The following is a 7,635-nucleotide window of genomic DNA, read 5'->3' on the forward strand; positions in this document are numbered from 1 at the left end:
TCAATTTCTTCCAGGTCTAGCCACGCAGCGTCTTTATTGTGATTTACTGTGGTGATGGTAAATCTTGATTATCTGTGGGTGTGTTGTGTTGTGAGGCAGATGACAAGGTTCTATAAAAACGTTTCTCATTGTTCGAAAAGTGTGTGTTCTGTGACATTCTAAGAGTGCAATTTCAATATCTTTTCAACCTACTAGATGCAGCATTTAGTTTTTGTTTGAGGGTGTATATTTTTGTTTGTAGCCGAGATGGCCTAGTGGTTAGAATGTGTGAATCTTAACCGATGATCGTGGTTTCAAACCTGGGCTGAACTTTCATTCGAGACCACTGAATTTTCATGTGCTTACTTTGTTTTTATAATTCATCTCGTGCTTGACGTGCACGATAAAGCACGAGATGAATTATAATCACAAATTAAGCACATGAAAATTCAGTGGTGCTTGCCCGGGTTTGAACCCACGATAATCGGTTAAGATTCACGCGTTCTTACCACTGGGCCATCTCGGCTTTTTTTATATCATTTTTGTATCATAATAGGTATTATAAAAAAGGCAGTTCGCGGAACATAACCATGCCTCTGAGCTGCGCTGGATGCTACCTCGCAGAGCTACCTATCACGCCCTCCCCCCGCGCCGCGCACTTGTTATTTATTCCCGTTTTTGCAATATTTTTCATAGATGCTCCTTAATAAATGAGCTATCCAACACAACATTTTTTTTTTCAATTCGAGCTAGTAGTTCCTAAGATTAGCGGGTTCAACTAAACAAATTCTTCAGCTTTATAAAATTAGTATAGACAAATAGCAGTTAGTGCTCAGTTCAATTATAATATTTAAATGAACGAACTGTAAGAAATCAATAATTAAAAATATATTTAGTTTTATTATTGGCAGAGTTATTTATAATGTATTAATTAGTTATTATTGAAATATTAACAAAATGTAATCAGCTAGATGAAAGTTCGTTGTACTCGACGAAGGAAGGTGAAAAAATATATTATGTGGGACGGAGGAAAATCATCAATTTGTTTATGTTTAATAAAATAATTTATGTCTTCATGTCAGTTTGTCTTTAAAAGTATATTTAAATTTTATTTTAAAATTTTCAAACGTCTACAAGATACTAATTAAATAATTGTATTTACAAATTTAAACAAACGAAATTAAAGGTTTTTTTTTTGTTTGGTGTTAAAGTTAAATTAACTAACTATAAGTTAGTGGACGGTGACGATATTTTTACATTTTAGGAATTTAATTTTAAAGAAGAATACTTTTTATGTAACTCATAACAGTAGTAAAACTCATCTCATTTTAAGCCTACACACAATAATATTTAAGGCTTAATTGTACATACAATTGATGCAAGATATTTTATTCAAATTTTCAAAAGTTATCCAAATCCGAGGTTAGCGTATTTAAAACGAGTAGTTTTACACTAAAGTGTGAAGGCGTCCTTAGCCCACGTCGCCGACGTCTTACGCCGCATCTGGGTGTCAATACAATCTAGTGCCTCTAAGGAATATGTCAAATCTTTAAAAAGTACTAAATTGTCCATGGTTCCATCATAATATCTTTGATTAAAAGCCACTCTGTAACAATTAACACGCAAATAATGTATAAAATAATAGTAATAATAATTAAGAGAGCCCGGTTATAGTATATTAGCTTAAATGTAACTCACGTATACTAACAGTTGAAGTTAAATAAAAGCTTTTAATTTAACGTATAGCTTCAGTCAGGCAGCCTGCACGTGAATGATACTGATATGAATTAATATAGCATAAGCAATTGCTTGTAATTTTTTTGTTATTTACGACTGATGGCGCATGATAGATAAATGATTTGGCAGTGTTTTAGGAAAATATTTACGAAGAAGATATTAAATAATTTGTTTTATTATTTTATACATCTTCATTTTTATTCAATTTTAAATATTTCCATTTAAACTAAATCAGGGCTGAATATTGTATTACATTTGTCAATCTATTTAAATGGAATAATATTTTTTAGACAAATTAGAATTAGAAAATATATTTTTAAAAGTAGAATGTCAAACGTTCGTTTTGTATGTTAATTTAAACAAACGAATGGGCAAGAATAAAATAGAAGAGAATATCTATATAAGTATGTATTTACAAAAGAAAAGTAGTATATATAGTATATCAGTTGTTTGGTTTCCATAGCACAAGCTCTACTTTATTTGGGATCAGATGGCCGTGTGTGAATAATATCCCACGATATTATTAATATTATTAGAATACTTTTATTTCAAATATAACACTGCAATGTGAAACCACAGTAAGGAATTAAATAAATATACTTAAAAAAATAATTAAACTGAATATTATAGGGTAATATTTGCCTGGTTGTTATTTTAAGCTGTTATAATATAATTTAAATGTTATTAGTATCATAAAAATTAATTTTATAATAATTTTATTTAAAAACCATCATATCGTATCAGAAACAAAATGTGAACGATAATAACTTAATAATAACTATATTTATTGTTAGTTATTTATTAATTATGTTAACTCAAACACACGATTCGTTCTTTCTTTCTATTTGTTTTCAGATTAATCAATGCTGTTCATTTTATTGTTTTACGACTAAAAATATTATTATTTTACGAAGAAAATATTGTGTTTTAAGATTATCCATTTATTTCTGTGATTATTGAATATAAAAATGCGGTTAATGTATTTTTTTTTATCAATGATTTTTTTTTCATGGCCATTTTAACTAATGGGTTGTCTGATCATTTGCATAAAATGATGTATTTTATATCCTTGAGATAAATAGACTTCAATACTGTTTGACTGATCACGATTAATGTTGGTACATATATGCTTTTTCTCAATGGCAAATTAAAGTCAAAGAAGAATAAAAGCTTATGATGTTTTATGAATATTGTTATTTAACAAAGGGCTTTTTTATTAGTTGAGTAATAACAAGACGAGGTGGCCGAGTGGTTAAGGCGTTGGACTGCTAATCCAATGTGCTCTGCACGCGTGGGTTCGAATCCCATCCTCGTCGGAATATTTTGCAGACTGTTTTTAGTATTTGTGTACGCGTATGCGTGATTACGGTCTGAGGTGTTTATTTCCGAACCGGTGGTAGATTTATGACAATCAATAAGTAAGCCCTTCTATATTGAATAAAAATTTTGAATAAAGATATATATGATGTGCAATATTTGGGGTACGTCTGCTAGGTATGCTATTATGTTGAAGGGCCGTGAATGCTTACGGGCGCAGCGTATTAATGCGAAAGAATCCATATAATACAATTTAAGTTTTTCTGTCAAAAAATTCTCAAGAACAGTCTGTATTTTTAAAATTGGCTGTTCTTTCAAACCCAGTCCTTAGGAAGCCGCAATGTTCCTGTGCCTGAACCTGCTTCGTTCACGTTATGCCGTTCAATTTGAACACTTTCACCCTGAGCTTCCACCGTCCTTTTTTCACCGTTCTTATCCTCGACCTTCATTTTTCCGGAAATGCTGGAAGAGATCGCTTTCTAAAGGATGAGTCGCTCGTACAGCTTCCTTGTAGATATTCTGAGTTTAATTTTAATTGATAAATAATAAAGAGATTTTCTGAGGTTAGTATTAAGTTGCATGCAAATTTTTTACATATATCTTACCCTCTCATGACGTGTACAACCACCAAGCAACCATACTTAGCATTGTTGTGTTCCGGTATGAAGAATAAGCGAGCAAGTATATTTACAAGCACAAGAGTCATAAAATCGTAGTTCCCAAGGTTGGAGCGCATTGACGATGTAAGGAACGGTTAATATTTCTTACATTGCCAATGTCCATGGGCGGCAGTGACCACGTACCATCAGGCTGTGCCACGTCACCTACCTAATATGAATAAAAAAAAATGAAAGCAACTCGTAGTGTTATCATATTCAGGGTCGTATTTTACATTATTAGAATTCTAAAACATAATTAAAAACTTCGCGGCCAAGGCCATAAGTGTAATCTAATCTTATAATATTAAATAAGCAATTCTTCTATCTTCTCAATATATATATTTCGTCTCGTCTGAAACGGCTCTAACGATTTTGTTAAAATGTTTTTAAGTTTATATCTATCTATCTATCTATATCTATCTATATAGGTGTATTTTTCTAGAAAAATGCAATTTTTCATAAAATATTTTTTTTTTTTAAATTAAAATAAAATCATTAGAGCCGAGCAAGGCTTGTTCATCCTGGTTCATTAAAGTACGACAATAAAAATGAGGTTTATTATAATTAATAACCACTTTCATTAATATATGATTGTGTAACGGAATATTTAAATACCTCTAAGATTTGGCATAAAACGCGAATAATAAATGAAACATTTTGGTTTTTTTTTAAGTTAAAGGTTAGTTTTGTTTATTGTTCGAAGATAATGGCCACGCTGCCGCCCAATGCTTGTAACTATTATTATTATATGTATTTATTTTAAATTACTCGTCTACATAAATATTTTAAGGTAGACGAATTGTTGGTAGTTGTAGGTCTTTGTGCATGCCAATCAGGGTACGTACTTAGTATTGATGTGTAGTAGCGACGATGACCACTTACCATCAGGTGGGCCAACTACGTCTGCCTACCAATTTAATAAAAAAATAAATAAATGAAAGTGTTATAGGAGTGTATCATGGCATATATTTATTACATTGAATGTTAAATAAAAGCTTGTAAAAAGTTCGTTTAGGTAAAATCTTACAAGCCGATAAAGAACCAGTCCATTTTCTTGTAAATGTCCAACTGGCCTATGGGCTGGGCTAAGTCGTCCTCTCCTTTTTGAATAGAATATTTGGAGCTTACTCTTGCACGCTGCTTTAAAGCGATTTGGTTATTACACATGTGGAAGATTTTCATTGTACACATGTAGGTTTCGTCAGGTGAACGGGGTTATCTCGACTAACAGATTTTCGAGACAGCAACATGGTGAAAGTAAATTTATACTTGTAAAAAAAAGTATTTTGATATATGAATTAATACAATTTATGAGAGCCAGAAGGATATTATAAAAAATAATAACTTACTTCTTATAGAGATAGGTAACGAGAGTATAAAATGGAAGATAGAGACGTCAACGGACGCGAGTATGAAGGTCGCGTCTGTAACAGATTGCTACTGAAATGAACTGAACTTAGTAGGATAGTAACCCAGTGGGATAAGGGCAGGTATCCTCCTGTTTACTCCATTACTTTCTGTTTACTTATAGTTCTAGTATGGTAATCTCCTTAATGTGCCATATTCATAAAAAAGTTTCTAAATAATCTAAATGCAATTCGCAAGCCACTGACGCAAGTTTTTAGGACCTTCTCCCGTTACACCTATATTATAAGTTGAAATAGGTTGTATTTCCTAGTGTATAGTATAATATTGGCCTTAAAACTAAAATAACTCGTAAAAGTATCTGTGATGTTTTTTTTAATTGTAATTAACTTCAAGATATCATGGAACCAAGATCAGTTTTCATGGAACCCGAAAGTTAAATGACATTTGCTCTTTTCGCACGAGAGTTTGGGTCAGGTCAAAGCTAAACATGCAATCTATTCAATTATCCAATATTTGCGTTTTATTTCATCAGCGATTTATTTGGCACATCATTACAACTACGCATAATTATTTTCTTTAATTTTAATTGCAATATAATCTATCATGCAAGGCCATCTACTCTACCATAGTGAGACATTGGCACTGTAGAAAAAACATACTATAGCACACACCATAAAGGCACCGTAAGCTATGGGAAGCAGGATGTTTTGTCTCTTGTTTCTGTTATTATAATATCTCACTCACCCTCGTGATATGTGTTCCAGTTTGGTGTTAGAAAAAGTGGTGAATGAGCGATAGCTTATTTTCGACGTACTCAATAACTCTAATATTTATAACTTTATCTATATCTAAATTATTTCTTCCATTGATAACTATAATAGATACAAATAATTATATAAGAAAAAACTGTATAGGTTTCTCTTAATATATGTTTTCTACCCATATTCCAATTTTAGGACTGGATTTAAAAAAAAAAAAATTGAACTATCTTCAACGTATAGCCTCGTATATCGAATAAAATATACAAATCATAATCGGTTACCCATTTGCGAGTATATAGAGCGATATAAAAAAATAATAAGTCTGATTGATAGCTGTACTAACAATATCATTTCAGAAATAAAAAAAACATCGCTACACGTGACATTATTTGCGTCGAAAACGCAATATACGAGTATATAGCTTTGCATATAATATATATATAAATGGTTCACTGAATTTTGGTCTTAATTTCTTTAAATGTACGTGTTTTTTTATAGAATAGGAAGGTGGACGAGCATATGGGCCACCTGATGGTAAGTGGTCACCAAACGCCCTTAGACATTGGCATTGTAAGAAATGTCAACCATCGCTTATAGTCAATGCGCCACCAACCTTGCGAACTAAGATTTTATGTCCCTTGTGCCTGTAATTACACTGGCTCACTCACCCTTCAAACCGGAACACAACAATATCAAGTATTGCTGTTTTGCGGTAGAATATCTGATGAGTGGGTGGTACCTACCCAGACGAGCTTGCACAAAGCCCTACCACCAGTCCACACGTACCAATGTACGTGTGGTTGTCTACTTGCTTAGGGATGGCGAGTTTGAGTTTAGAGCCTGGTTCAGAATATTGATATCAATAAAATATATTTTATTTGTTACTTAAAAGTTTTTTGATTATTTTATAATTTGTAATTAATATATAATGAATTTATATACTCTTTTATTTACTAACAATCTTTCTTTGTTGCACTTCACGAGGTTAGCTGATAGAGAATGCTTCTAGCATTAAGCCCGCCGTTTGAACAATATTTAGTTTTTGTGTAAATATTTAAATTAAAAATTGTTGTACATATTTTAAGTATTTATTAATGAAACATATTACTCAAAATTTGTGCCATAGATGTACAAAAAAATGATAAAATCTCGTGAAAATAAATATATCACAATTTCATGAAACATCGCAAAATAAACTCACGACTGGGAACTAAAATATCTAAAACCTCATCATATAATAAGCATGTGTCAGGTTAATGTTTTTAACAAAAAAAAAAAAAAAAACTAATAAGAATAATGTAAATAATTAGGTACTAAAGATAATAGGGTTAGTTGTTTGTGGTATGTTGATCCCTGTCGTTTATAAGCGGTAAAAATAAATAGTTATCTCCGGTTCAACGAACTGGCGAATTTCTCGAGGCAAATAGCCAGGAATTGGGTCGTTATAATATCGAGGTATATTTTCAACAAAATTGTGATTTAAAAAACTAAGTATTTCATTTTTAATATTTACAGTACACCCTTGGCAAATTCGTTAATTAAATACAAGAAATACCACTTGACAGAATAGTTAAATGTCTTAGCTTTCAACACGTGGAATGATGGAGAAAAGAGTCGATTTTGTTTCTCCATTTTAATAAAACATATAAATCCTTTAATACACTACTGATATTCATAATTATAAAACCAAAACATCCACAAAACGTTCGAAAACAAATACATTTAGTGTCTAGTACAATTTGATTTACGATCTCGTATCACGCGGGTCCATTGTCCAAGAACGACAAACAGTGACCTCCGATACTGGGCTTGAA

At 31.6% G+C, this 7,635-nt stretch overlaps 1 non-coding gene across 1 annotated transcript; it reads left to right on the forward strand.

Annotated features, from left to right (window-relative positions):
• Nucleotides 1-2,950: 2,950 nt before the first annotated feature.
• Nucleotides 2,951-3,032, forward strand: Trnas-gcu (transfer RNA serine (anticodon GCU)). The gene has a single exon. It is a non-coding gene; the product is annotated as a tRNA-Ser (tRNA).
• Nucleotides 3,033-7,635: the final 4,603 nt, after the last annotated feature.

This window comes from Nymphalis io, chromosome 24, assembly GCF_905147045.1.
Source record: "Nymphalis io chromosome 24, ilAglIoxx1.1, whole genome shotgun sequence".
Classification (NCBI taxonomy): Eukaryota; Metazoa; Arthropoda; class Insecta; order Lepidoptera; family Nymphalidae; genus Nymphalis; species Nymphalis io.